Below are 15,510 nucleotides of genomic sequence, written 5' to 3'. Positions count from 1 at the left end.
TGATTTTCAGTATTAAACTGTTCTTATGATTCAATAATAGCATGTCCAAAATGTATTCCAGCTAAAATGTTTAGGAATACTTTCAAGATATATGTTAGTTTATATAGCCATATCTTGGACACAAGAATAGTAACTACTTAGTCTCGAGGCGTGTAAAGATCCAAGAGAAATTACCCACAGTACTTGTAATTGGAGTTCTCTTAAAGGTCATAACCTGCTATAGATCCACACTTACCCTCCTTCCTCCTCTTGGGATTTGGAATACATTAGACTTAGAATGGATAGTTTAGTTCTCTTTAGACTGTAAAGAAACTGATGAAGAATAAGCCACATGGTGTTCCCTGTAAGGCTTGCATATAACTTAGCATCTGTAAGTCAGCCTGACAGATGGCCAGAATTAAGCTTTCCAGTAACATGATTCAAATATTACACTAAAAGTAGTAGTGATCTTCAAGTTATTTCAGTTAGATAAAAGTAGTTCTGCTACCAAGCCTCTTTTTTTTAAGGGTATGAGAGATGGCTTCAGTATCTTTGACTGAAACACTGATCAAACAAAAAAACCCAACCCAGAATATATATTTTAATAATTTAAGAGTATTGCAAAACCATAATTATATAATATTCTGATTCTCAGCTGTGACAATGGCGCAAGACTTTGAGTAACCCTTAATGTGACTTTCATGCTTTCTATGCAAAAGATTGCTAGTTTACGTTACCTCTCCAATATTGAGTGAGTGAGTATAAAGGGGTTGAAGTTATAGCTTTCATTGCAGATAGCAGTTGCTGTATTATTACTGTGATTTCTTCCTGAGTATACAAAAGTGCCTACTTTTTCACAAAGATCCCCCCACCTTTGTTATACTTTCAGTTATTTATTTCAGCATCACATAGTTTTAAAATGCCTCTATAGAAAAGGTCACTCTTTTTCCTTTCAAAACATTTCTTTGCAGTTTCTGTTCCCAGAGGTACACACAGAATCAACAATCAATAAGAGAACATCACATAACACGCTGGCTTACCTTTGAGGAATATCATTTAGGTCAACAAATTTTATCAGAGAAAGACTTTTACAGTCAATCATTTTCCCTCTAATGACATTTTCTAATCACTAGGTAAATTTTCCTCAAATAGTAATAATACAGCTCAGTTATTCAGTTTGATGCATTATAGCAGCAAAAAAGTACTTAAAGACTTCATTCTGATAAATTGTCTTTTCCTGATTGTAGTATTTTTTTATGAATTGAAGTGCTCCTTTGTTATAATTCTGAGCATTCCTGAAATGCATAGAGACTTGGTATCCTAAAGGATGGGTTAGTAAGTTTCCACTACACTGTACAACCAGCACTACTCTAATAGAATCAAGTATTCTCTTACCAGTGGTATCTTTGATTCTCTTACGGTCTCTAAAATCTTCATACAAGTTCTGCTGTTTAAGATATAGTATCTCTTTTTAAAACACTGTTCAAATTTCAGGAAGGCTTTCTGATGATGGTGATACATCTTTTAAAGCTTTCACAAAATAACATAGAAGAGGTCCTTCCGAAGGAATGGTCATGGATTGCTGTGATCAAGGTCACTGTTCATAGGCCACTGTCAAAAACAAATCTAAATGCCACAAGAAATAGTTAACCTTATCACTTTCTCAATTTAGTGAAAGATGTAGAAGAGACAGAACAAATTGTGATTTTGGAATCATGTTAGTCATGAGAGGATGTGTTGAGGTTATTGATTTCTATGTGATATGAAAAAATAATTTTAAAATGTGCATTCATCGATCACTTCAGTACTTGGCAATTTCTGTGATCTAACACCTGTTTTCCAATATGGTATGAAGAAACATTGCTCTCCATGGAGACATATATGAAAGTAATTTAAGGAAAAGAACCCCCATCTTTACAAACTATGGGCTCTATTTCTGTATTGCAGCAAAAATAATTTGTTGAAATATCGTGACATTTACATAGTGCATCATGCACTCAGAAGTCTGATTATGCCAGCCACTAGGTGGTCCAAACGGTCATGTGCATTATGATCAAGTACTTTTCATAGGTTCATTTTATTATTCAGCAGAGAAAAAAAGTATATTCGATATTTTCTTTCCTCTTCATTATTCAGAGCATAATACTGTACCTATGATACATTCTTCACACTTTGCATTGCATGAAAAACAGATTAATTGCCTTCTGAGCATTTCTACGCCACTTATTAGCATCTGAAAATGATGTAAAGAAACTCTAACACAAAGTATTATATTTGCTTCATTTACTACTGTCTTTCTCACACATCGTGCAAACTCTTAGTAGAAGACAAGATTAAGGGTGCTGGATACAACAAAAGGAAGAACAGCAGTCATTGACACTTTGTTATGCAGTAGGATAGGTAAGGCAGGGGTTGCCTGGAGATGAAAATGATGCAGATGTAGTTCTGGAAGGCCAGCTTGTGCTGCCACTGTGAAGGAGTTGCACGAAGGTATGATATTGCCCAAGCAGCACAGAACACCAGCTGGAGATCACACTCAGATGCAACTCCAAATCTTCACTCTGTGACTCAATACTCCACTGAACCTTTGCTGTGGTAAGAATAGGCTTAAGGAGTCTAGAAGTAACTGTATATACTTGCATTGCTAGAAAATGCTGCTGCTAGAGAGGCTTACTTTCCTGCCTTTCTTATTGCAGAAACTTGCTCAGAGATCTCATATCGGGACATCGCTGTGACACAACATCAGTTTTCAGGTCTGAGGGAGCCCAAGATGCTCATCCAGTGGCTAGTAAGCTGCCAGGCAAAAGTAGAGGGGGTGACTCAATGATTTACAGAGCAATCAAGTGATAAATAACCTGTGACAATTGATCTGCAACATTTTATTTTGCTTCAAGAATTATCTTAACAGCCTGCTGATAGTATGGGGAAAGAAAGATCACTTGTTCTACAGTGACTGACCTTCCTTTTCTTCCAATTCTATGTTGTGCATGCTACAAGTTCAGCACGGTGCAGGTCACACATGTAAGACACTGTGCTATATCTGAGTGAGATTAACAATGCCCTGCTGGCAGTGACTAAACTGTCAATTCAGGTTTGGACACAATATCTGACATAACACGTTTAAGAAAATTGGGAGAGGCACAGGAAACTATCTAGACCAGAGAAATAGACTTAATGCCATCGCTAGTGCTATCAGGTTCAGGACAGGTTTATTTTATTCAAATTTGGGTGGAAATTGGAGGAAAATCATAGGAATTAGTTGAAAAGACTATGGCCACCTAGATGCATCTAGCAAGGAGCCTTTGAGAAAAGATTCAGACATTAGCTAATGTCTTCTGCAAATATGCTTGTTATGAGCATTCTCTTTCTGTAGAAGTAGATATGGATGGATGGATGGATGGATGGATGGATGGATGGATGGATGGATGGATGTTAAAATGGACCTCTCTGGTTAGTAAGATGGCTTCTGTGATAAAAGGTTTTCCAGACAGAATTTTGGAAGTTGCAAATCAGACAGAGCTACCACAAGATCGTGAAACTAACTCTAAACCTGGCTGGTTAGCTATTACAGGAAGGATAAGTGAATGCCTTTTTGATCAGTGCTGTGTACGTATACATAATGATCTGCATTTGGAAAACATACAGAGGTGAAAGACTGCCACACAGGCCAGTTTGCTGTCCCTGAGTTTGAGGATATATGTGGAAGTTTGAAGCCTTTGATCACTTAGTCTGCAGACAGCTCAAGGTCTCTCCCTCACCTGTCTGAAGAGTGAAGAATGCAGGTACAACTTAGGCAGCAAATACAGAAATTATCTTTTATGTGTAGTAAATGGCACTCAGGAGCAGATAAAAGTTTGCCCTCAGGGAAATTTTCAAGTGAAAATGTGCTTCCTTGTGATCAGAGGATGACAAACTATAAAGAAAGTACAGACTTTTTTTGAGTTGTTATACTTTTAAAACATACTTTATTTGACTTAATGTCTAGGATAAATGGCTCTGGATTTGTGCCATGAGCAGAACCAGCCTGCAAATGTGGCAGTGATTTGAAGCTGGTGTTGTAAGATATGGTCTCATAAGTGATTCAGCTCTGTTCACAAGATGAACCTTATTTTCATGCAAACAAATCCACAGACAACTCTATTGTGCTTTAAGCGTAAAACGATGGGAGGGAAAAATATATGTCTTATTGATAACTTGGCACTGTGTTAAAGGTCTATAAAGTATTCAAGTAAATACAATTGAAAAGTGGCTTGAAAAATGTCACCGCAAATACAATTCTTTGGCTTCTCTTGGAACTTTAACATAATTTGTTTACTGTGGGCAAAGAACATGACAAAGCACCCTTGCCCTCCCCCAAGGACATCTTTCTCTCCTCAACGTGGCCTCCCAAAAGATGGACAGAATTGTATTTGGTGCATTGCACCTTGTGGAATTAAACAAGTCTAAAGAAAACTACTCCAGCATCTGTCTTCTTTCAAGCAGATTGTCAACAAGAGGGGGGAAGGGAGGAAGGGGAAACTTTGCAAGGATGTTTTAAACCCTCCAGATAAACTGTCGCTTTGAGCCTTGACTGCTCAAGAACTTGACACGTGTCTGCTCCCTGGACACTTGGCAAGCTGATCACGGCTGCTGAGCTGTGACGCCACAGCGCTTGTCTGACCTGACATAATGGGCAGCTATTTACTGCAAACAATGTAGATGGAAGAATATAGACTTAAATGATGCTCTGGTGTAAGAAGGAATCCACTAGGGCCCCTAGTAAATCTTCAGGGTTTGGGTTTTTTTCTTCCTTTCTTCTCCCTCTTTTTGTGGGATAGTTTATTCTTTCCCCAGGGAGCAGGTGATTGTGGCACAGCACTGAGCTTCCCCTCCCTAGATCAATAGAGTCTGTTAAAGAAACAATTGCAGGACAATAAACAGAAAGAGAAAATGAACTTTGAATAACCACACCAAGAGTTTGCTCTTCTCATTTTTCATCTATTACTGTGAAAAACAAAACTGCAAGCCTGCGGAGGGCCTGCAAGAATGCTGTCAGCTTCATTCTGATGTGCAAGCATGATCACACTTCATCGATGAAGAACAGGTGTCAAAAGCTGGAGTGAACCATACAAATATTGTGTCAATGCATGATTCCAACTGCATCTGATGTCATCTATTTCTTGCACACCACAGTTTCATGCACCTATGAATGAGTTAAGGAAGATATGTCCTACATTTCTGCCTCCCACTGTGGCAAGCAAGGTAGCAAGTTCAAGGAAACCCTAGCATTTTGTTTTAGCATGCGAACTGCATAGTGCAGGCAGCATTCTGAACTGATGTAAAACATTAACAGCATTGATCCAATATGCTGGTTTAAATCATCTGAAAAAAATGATCCTGCTTCGCAAATGCAAACATGCACACCATTATGATGATTAAACAAAATTTAGACCTATATAACATTGGCATAGCTTCAGCAAAATCAGAAGGGTAAGAGAACCCACTGAAAGGCTGAACTTCATTCTGTGTAACCTGACCATCTCTGTTTTTGTGATGTCACTAAATTTTATTGTTCTGCCTAAATTACTTTGATTTTTAGGATAAGTATGGGGGGAAAAAGTGTCAAGACGTCTGGACAAAAGCTGTTCTTTCATTTATTTACTAAAAAAGGTTCTGATTTTACTGTCAGTCTTAGCAACTGCTTGCATTCGTGTAAAGCTCGTCAAGTTTAACATATTTACATATACATTCAAGCACCTGTTCTGGCTATAAGTGAAAAAGTGGAAATGAAGTGCTCTAATGGGCTGCGGTCTTTAAATTCTACAAAATACAGAATTTTATACTGCTACTACTTTCAAAATATTTAACCCAAGACATTATCCAAAGTAGTGCACTTCTATTATAATCTCCACATGCACATTTTATACATGCAGCTCCTTAAAATATTACTTCCTTGGTGCGCTCTCCCGACCTAAGTCCTTTGAAGTCTTATTAAAATCTTGAGCTAACGTGCATAATTTAGATGCTGATTATGAAGTAGGAAAGCACACACCTTACTGATAAACCCTATTAGAAATGCCTAATTCCTTAGGCTTCTCAACAGTAGGTATATTTGAAGAGCCAGTTCCTGCAGAAGAGTTGAATCTAGGGCCACATTCAGCTGTGCTCTGGATGGAAAACTGAAGAAGTGATGTAGTGGCGTCTTCATGTCATAACCTGGAGATATGCCATGAGGCATTAATGCTCCAATAGGCAGCTAAGGCACAGCTGCTCCAACCTGTGTCTTGACATAAACTCTCTGCTTGTTTTACATTCACAATTTCAGTGGGCATTAGTCAGGATCCCTGTATATCTTAAGACTAAATTTACCTGTTGGAGACCTATAATATGTATACTGAGATTTCATCTGGCATGTGCATGTAGATTAGGTGTATGGAAAAGCTGGTCTTTCTGCACATGCCACAAACAGTACAACCTCAACAAATTCACCATAAAATTAAAGATTTTTCTGTTTCTGTGAATCAAACTAGAGGATGAACGGAGAAAATTTGACTTTGCACAAACACCAAACGCACACTTGCATTTATTCACAGACTAAGCGACCCTGGAATACATTTGTAGGTAGATTTATAGTTATATAACGGGCACCACAAGAAACATTTTGACAGAGCCCTCAGACAGATGGTATGAATGTGGGATTGTCCTATGCAGGGACAGGAGTTGGACTCGATGATCCTTTACTTTCCAACTCAGCATATTCTAGGATTCTATGATTCTGTGATCCTGTGATCCATCTGCATGTGTGTATGACATACATATTGTGTGAGTCCAAAGGATACTACCAAAGAGTATGAAAATGATAGTTTGGAAATAAAAAATGTTATTTGATCATAAGAAATAGCATATATGAGTAACCACGAAGGGACCGAGGGCTGTGTGACACTGTGTTAGTCAGCAGTAGAATGAAAAATCACACATGTACTTCTTATACTAAGATATATTCTTTTCTGCTTCTATTTTTGTTGCAATTATGGTGATAGAGCTGATGCATAAACATAAAGCCCCTTGAATATATGTCATGTTTTTCCATATTTTCTGTGAAGGAATGAGTATAATTCATGCACAATAAAAAATAGCAATATATGGATTTTTTTTCAGGAGATGATTGGAGAATTGAATGATAATGCTGTACCATGCAATGGTAAAGTTTCTGAAAGGCATCACAGTTTCCACAAATGACAGTTTATGGCATACTTTGGGAAACATTTTGCTTTGTATGAACTCAGTCGTCCTTCCAATTTTTACCATAAGGATTTCCTTTTGTTGTTTTTCTTGACTTAAATAATTACCATACAAACAAGGGAAGAGTAAGTGAAAAAATCATTATAATGAAGCTTAAGTTATGCTCTTCACCACCTCAATGACAAATAACATAACTCGCCTTTTTAATTTTGCTGGGATTTTATTGAAAGTAGAACACATTTGACTATGAAGAGATAGAAGATTCTAGAGCCAACAGTCCACAAGCTGCACTGGATATTGTCTTCCTGACACAGCGGAATATTTCTAATTTCATAATGAAACACAGAATGAATGCTGATTACAGACTCATCCATTGCTGCCAATATTTCCCACATTGCCATAATTACATAGGGAGAATTAAACAGAAAACTGAAAACATCTGCAGGGGGCAGTGCCTGTACATTTGTTTTGCACTGTTTCTACTAATGTACTAGCACTGTGGTGTTATTTCAGTTTCCATTCATAGAAGTGCTGTATAGAATAAAAATCTTCCTCTGAAATGGAACAAAACACCCACTGACAGATTTTTTCAGTGATGCCAGGCCATTATCCTAGTTTTGTGGCGTCTTGCAAGATAGCCACAGTTCCAGCCTTGTGATGCTTTCCCTGGCAGGAGAAAATGGCTTGTTCTACATTACATATTTTAGAAGCTATATGCTAAATTACAAGGATAGTAATATGCTAATTCCCCAGTTGCATCAGCCACTAGAAGTAACAGTATATTTCAAAGGATAAGGCTTTACACTGGTTCCAGAAGAACAGATTTCCAGATTTGATTCAGCAGTTTGCTGTGTATGTTGTCCTAGGGAAATCACCTCTTTGTGTCATACACCACCGGAACGCAGAGACTATGTTGTATATCCTTAAATATTGTAGGCTCATGACTGAAAGTTTACTGAAATTAGTGGAATTCAAATGCTTTAGATGTATTTGACAACAAAATTGGAAGTTTTACTAGGCAGTTTCTGTGTAGTCAGGTGAATACTTTAAATTTATGTCTTCTTTCTAGATGCTGAGTTTTAGCTTCTTTATAATTGTGCAGGTGCCTACATGGGAAAGAAAACCCCACAAATGTGCCGCAAACGTGACACATCTTCTATAAGCCTCCAAACTCAAGCCTATATCCTGTTATCTTATTACGTGCAGAGAGCCTTTAGTGTCATCAACAGTCACTGCGAAAATTTTCTTCCTTTGAACCCTGTCATGCACACTCTCCTGTGTCTCATGCAGCTCAAAGGGATGTCTGATATCCTCTGGCTGAAGTGTAGAGGATGTACTGAGGAGTTGAAACATGTCACGTGTCCCTTGGCCCCAATTTATAGCCTCACCACATCCTTGTGTGACATCGTGTGGTTTTCCAGCTCCCTTAAGCCATGAAACAAAGCAGGGTATGTACAATATTTGTCTATAAAATGTAAAACCGAGCAGAACACTTACACACAAAAAAGGCAAAGCTGAAAAATAAGAACAGCTATTCATCTGCTTATGCTAATGTTATGTCAAGAGTGTCCCCCTCCCTTATTCAGATGAATTGTTGTTCTTCCCTCCTCCTTTCCTTACTTTCTGAAATGTGGTGTCTTTAACCCTCTTACCTGACCTTAGTCTTTCTAACAGAAACAAAGGTTTCCCTTTCTATAGATGTGCAAACATAGAATTTTTTTTTTTTACCAGGAGTCTGCTCTGGTTTGTAGGTGATTTTATCCTTCCACGATGTGGGAAAATCATGGATCTCCCTTTGATGGCTACATCTCATTCTTTAAGCAAGAGTGCATTTCTGACTGGTTCTTCATTTCCTATCAGATTGTACACTAGAAGTACACAATACAAACATCTGTACAGTCTAATTGTGTGCAGCTTATTACTGGCTTTTGATTGAGACTACAACTGATAACAGTATAATACTTTGAAGTGACCTCAGGTTTGTATTGATGAAACTCCTCTTTCCAAATGGGCAATCTTTTACAATAGGTACCAAAGAAATAACGAGAAACAATTTCTTACTTTTTGGCTCAACTATTAAGACAATTCTATGCTGAAATTCTTCAGGTTGTTTTAGTATGTGCCTTTGATTATCTACTACTTAATTTGCAAATGTTTCCACCTTTTTTCCAGAGATATCTGGCCTTCACTGTTTCAGGTACACCAAGCATTGTGATCAGGCACACCAAGGCATATAAAGGGAAAAGTCTGTAAGGGTTGAAACCAGAGGGAAACAATGAATTCTCTTTATTGCACTTTTCCCTGTAATTTACAGAAATACAGGCAAAATAATTTTACAGCCCACAAATACAAAACGAGATGGTCTTCAGACTCCCACATGTTTGCCAGTCTCACTCACTTTTGCTGCTGCACAACCAGAGGGCATGACATCAACTGTTCATTGCTCAGAGAGGAGAGTGACTTCCCAACAGCAAAAGGCAGGCTCTCTGCTGGCTGGATCCTCACTTCCTGAGACAGGTCCAGCAAAAGCCAATGGGACAACCACCATCTGGTGACCTACAGCCTGAAGGTTATGATGCTTCCCCAAATCCAGGTACAAAACATTGCTCCACATTGGAGAGAGGAGGGCAGCATGAGCCAAAGTAGGACTGAAGCATGTTGTCTGAGAAGAAGCAGATTACAAATCTAGACAAAGTAATTTGTAGCTGGCTGCAGTTCTGGCTAAAAGAGGAACTCTTCTTTTCCCTGACTCACAGAGGAGAGCAGAACTGAGTCTCTCCCTTCTATGTATTTCCTTTTGGTTAACTTGGACAACTCCTAGCCAGTTTACTGTTTGTGGGTATCCTATTCTTCTGCATTGTGTGCGTGTGAAATTGTGAAATAGTGCTTTCCTTTGTACTATTTCCAGAAGGAACAAGATACTAAGTCCTCTTGTGCCTCTCATCCTAAACTGCCATCATCACACCCAGTCAGTGGTAGAGGAGGAAGTGAATTCAGGTCATTTAAACTGTGGATACAACTTGTTTATTGCAAGTTGCTAAAGAAAATATTTATAGGATAGAGCCACTCATGGGAATATTTATTTATGAAAAGAAGCACGTTGTTTTTGCTGAGTTTTCCTGAGTTTTCTTCAAGAATCATTTTATCTTTGTGGACAACTTTCTCTGGGCAATACTTCCTCTTAACTGTAGGTCTTAAGCCAGTAACAGGATCCATAAGAGAGATATTTAAAGTCAAGGTGCATGAAATGCATTAATCATCCCAGCCTACTAACTACAACTGTAGACAGTGAGTAAATGGAAGACTATGACTGGATCTATACTTTGTCAACGTGTGTGTTCATAGGTGATACCTATGCTCCCCCTAATGTTGATTCACAGGTGTACTTAAATTTTTGTGTCAAGGACTGACTTTCTTCTTTGGAAGTCCGGACTCCTACAAACTCCCTTTTTCACCACTTCTTTTGAATGAAGTCCAGAAGCAAGGGACAGACACTGGTGTCTTCAGAAAAACTAAGATTGCGATTATGCAGTTTACATACTGATCCTACTCCAGATGTGACATCCTTTAGGAAACTGACTGATTGATGTCTGCGTTAGCCCAGGTCAAGGATCTGTATTCAAAAGCAAAGCTACACTTGTGTTACCACTGTCTCTGCACTTGGTCGCCTACAAATGGGGGCATCTGTTTGTTCTGGGACTACAGTGTCTTCTGTGGCAAGCTATGAGGTAGAATAATAAATGTGTGTGTGGTTTGTCAGCATCCTTACAGAAAGGTACAGTGTAGTTATTATACTGTACCTTGAATCCAGGGATTACCCACACTTGTACTCTGCAGAGCTGGAAGTCAGCCGCCTAACCGTGGTAGCTGACTGAGGAACCAAAATCTACTGACAGTTTATATTGCCTCATTCAGGTAATTAGTTTTCCAACCTGACTTTTCAACTCAGGGAAGAGCCACATTAGTTTTAACTAAATAATCCTTTTGAGCTGATACAAAGAGCTGGTACATCTGAAGGTCTTTAACAGAAGGCCAAAAAATGGAACAGAAAATTTGAGGTGGGGAAATGGGTGTCCTGAGTAAAAGTCTGCCTCAAGGCAACACCCCTTGCTCATTCTGTAGTGGTCTCCAGCTGTGACGGTTGATGGTTGAGTCCCATAAACAACGTGCAGGCGCTTAAACCTTCATTTTACATTCTTACTTGCTGCATTCCTACTGCTTACACAAAAGCAGACTTTATGTTAATGCCCAGATACTCCAAAAAAAAAAACAACAAAAACCCTGTAGTGATCAGTATCCATCATCTTTCCAACTGCCTTGTCACTACATCAATTAATACAATTGAGCAAAAAATGTCACAAGCCCAGTGGAAAAACCTTTACACAGCCTTTCAGGGGGAAGTTTACTTCCAGCTTTTTTCCCTTGCATTAGCTCCTGTCATCTACAAAACAACAGAACCCAGTGGTGTCAATTATATTTGATTGACTGAGTAAAGCACACACACAAATAAGCGAAAACAATGGACACAAAAATCTATATATGACTCCCCTTGTCAGTGAGAATGCCTGTCTTCTCCATTTTCATGCTGCACGGTGTCCTGCTGCTACAGGCTTAAATGTTTCCTTCAGCCCCCAAACTATCGCCAATTAAGTTAGCAGGGTCTTCAAAGGTGTCAAATGACTCCCTGGGCAATTGGCTGTAACTGCTGTTCAATAAATGAGGTCTAATTTATCAGTTTAACTTCACTTTTAAAAACCTAATGTCTCCCGGTACTGTGTGCCATTTGCCCAGAGTGTGAAGAGATGCCTGCCACGTCGCATTTTGAAAGTTATGCGAGCTCTTGTTAGCAATCACACGTTTTGTCTGTCATACCTTTTCTCTCCTTTGGAAAGATGCATTTGAATATATTTGAGTGGTATGGACTTGTGCATTCTGGTATTTCAATAAAAAAATCCTAGAAAAAAAACAAATAAAAATAATTAAACACAGCTCAGTGCTGGATTTGATATAGGAGAGTTTGATTACACCTTAAAACACAGCTCCTTGTTACTCTTCAGTCCTTTGACCCTGTGTGGAAACAGCAGAAAGTAACTTACTGGGTTTTTTTTAAGTGTTGGAGATGTAGGAAATCTGTGGCCAGAATAGGAGAATCTCCAGCAGAGGATACACTCTTCAAGGAACAAGGTGCAGGGTAGGCTGTACATCACCATCAGCACTCTAATAGTATCAGGTATGAACAGACCCAAAAAGTCAGAGAAGTAGGATATAAATTTAGGAGATCATTATTAAAATATATAGGGAGAAAAACTATGCCTGAAGAAAAACAGCATACAAAATATTTATGATTAGAACTTAAGCATTCTGTCAGATTATGTACTTAATCTAAATTTTGTGTGTCCTGGAAAGAAGTGGTGGAATAGAGAGATGTGGAGAACTAGTGGATGTAAACTCATGTTATAGAAAAGTAGTATTTTTTTTTGTCATTAAAAAGCAAAATATGGTTTTATTACAAACAAATGATATCCGATATTTGTGCTAGGATCAAAACTATTGTTTAATCATACATCAAGTTTAATATATGTCAGTAATAATTGAAATCATGGTAATGTGGGCAGCTTTAATTGCATATTTGAGTAAGACAGAAGTGTTGCTTTTATGGGTTTTGGGGTTTTGTTTGTGTTTTTTTTTCTTCATACAGATGACAAGCTGCTCAGTGAGGCAAAGACATTCTTCATACAGATGACAAGCTGCTGCTTCAAAACAAAAATTTTTTTAATGCATCCAACCCAATATAGGATTTGAAATTTACGGGAAAGATCTTTCTTGCACATGAAATAAGAACCCCACACATATTACACTCTGTGCTGGTCACACCGTAGGATGAGGTTTAATACATATTTTGTGTCATTTTCTTAACTTGCCTGTTTCTGTTTTGCTCCAAAGATATCTGCAACAAACCTACCCCTTAACCTGGAACCATTCTCTCATATAAATCTGGAACCTTAATTTAACATTGAAGTTTGTTGTATCACCAATATTATCATGGCACATAGAAAATATTTTAGATTATAAGTGCACAGAACAGTCTGGTAAAACATTCAGAAAGAAGGCACCACTGGAAAAGAGTGCTGAAAGATGCCCTTGAAAAAATAATGTCATGAAGGAGAGTCTGTGAGTGAAAGTGGAAAGGTAGTATGCAAGTTAAAAAATTAATAACAATTAAAAATCCACATGTAAAGAATCTTCTTCTGGAACATCAGGGTGAGTCATAAGAGTATAAGAACTCCCTTCAACTTAAAGATAAACTGAAGGGACGTTAGTAGAGGGGAATGACTTTGTAAGCTACCCATCCTCCCTGAACGTCTTTCTCAATACCTGCAGACTTCATTTGTCTTTAACAAACACTAAAATTTTACATGCCCTGTACATCTCCATGAGGTTTCAGCAAGTTTTGGGTTTGTTGTTTTGGTTTTTTTTTTTTTTTTAGCATTGCTGTACAATATTTCTGGTGTACTATATCATCATTGTTCTTTCTTGTCGTGCATGATTGAGGACTGTATTGTATACTATGATCACTGCTGTTTCTCTCCCTCTCAAGTACAAAGCCTCTCACTTGTAACAGAGATTTTTACCAGCCCCTAGGTTATTCATCTGGCAGTTTTATGACTCAGTTTCTTTTTGTTTTTATTTCTGGAGCCCTTGCAGTAATTTAGTTGTTCCTGTAGGACACCCAAATCCCCTTGGCTGACAGTTTCTATCAGCTCTGCACCTTGGAAAAACTATCGTAACTTTTTATGCAAAGACTACCAAGTAATATCACTCCCCATGGTGACCTCTCAGAAACTCTGAGTGTAACCTTATAACAGCTGTTCTATCTCCTATACAAAAGAACCTACTGCTACCTAATTTTTAGCCAATTACTGCCAAGTTCACAGTTTTTATATTAATCTTTACTTAACTAATGATTTTCCTTAGAATATTCCATGCTTTACTGAAGTCCATGTATTTTTGTTTCACCATCTCTGCAAAATCAGTGACTAGATGATGGTATTGAACTTTGGGAGAATAAATTGCATAGATCATTTGTTTTTCTTAGCTAGAAACTACCATTTACAAACCTGTAAAGTTGGTTGTGATACTACAGTTTTCTTATAAACCCTTAGTGTCTGGTGATCTTATGTGCCACTGTTTTCAGAGAGCTTATTTGCTCCCTCTCTTTTAAAGTCACATTGAACACAAACAATTAAATGCAAATTTGAATTTTGCTTCTGTCTTGGATATGATTCCCTTCCTCATCTTTCCTTGGTGTTCTGCCAATATTTCCATCCTACATTTTGTTCTTACTAATAAGAAAGAAAAAATTAAAACAACAATCCTCTTTAGTTTCTCCCGCAGTCGTTTCCTGTGTACAGTGGAATGCAACTGCCACAAGAGGTTATCTCTGCAGAAAGAAATACGACCCTCAGGTATCTAAAACAGGCAAATGTAGTGTTTTTGGTATGGAAGCAGTGATAGAACAGATTCTAGATTTAGCTACAGCAAACATGGCAATATTAAGCACTGTGCATTGATTCCGGTTTTAAAAATAAGAGTCACACCCTGGGATAACAAATCTGTGATTACTGTGCCCATTTCTGGAACTAACAAAATAGGTAGAAATGTTCTGGCATCATAGCCATGGCCTCTATAAGTATGTGATTATCCAGCAGCTTTGTGGAACTTGTAAATATCTCGTGCAGTTATTCCAGTCAATGGTTCAAGAGGAAAAAACTTAAAACTTTGGTGTTTTGAAAGGAATGCAAAAATTAAATGCCACTAGGAAAGAAAGAAAAAAAAAAACAACAACTGAAACCTAAATCTATCTCAAATTTACCTGTACTCAGCCTGAACCAGACACAGCCTTCAGTTATTTAGCAGCAGCTGGGATTGTGTTCCTTACAGTAAAGGTGAGTACTAAAGTTTATACTCATGCTGCCCCTGTAAAACTAGGACAAAACAGAGGCATACAGTATCCACTCTGAAAACTAATGTGGGAAAGCAAACACCAGAAAAACTAAAAATAATAGAGCTAAATAGCTGGTTATTTTTACAACATAAACAAATAGCTACTGGGACAGGAGTATGTGGCAACAACATGAATTTGGGATTAAAAAAATATATTCAGAAGTTAAGTTCTTTTTCATCTCTCACCTCTGAATCGTAGATGAGTGGCTGACTAATTTCCTACTATTCCCTCATATTTTGTCCCCAGTAAAGGCTTGGCAGGCAGGTGTAGCTCTTCCCTGACATCTGGGAGAGAAGTGATGCCAG

Source organism: Cuculus canorus, chromosome Z, assembly GCF_017976375.1.
Source record: "Cuculus canorus isolate bCucCan1 chromosome Z, bCucCan1.pri, whole genome shotgun sequence".
NCBI lineage: Eukaryota > Metazoa > Chordata > Aves > Cuculiformes > Cuculidae > Cuculus > Cuculus canorus.
This window is presented reverse-complemented; position numbering follows the sequence as displayed.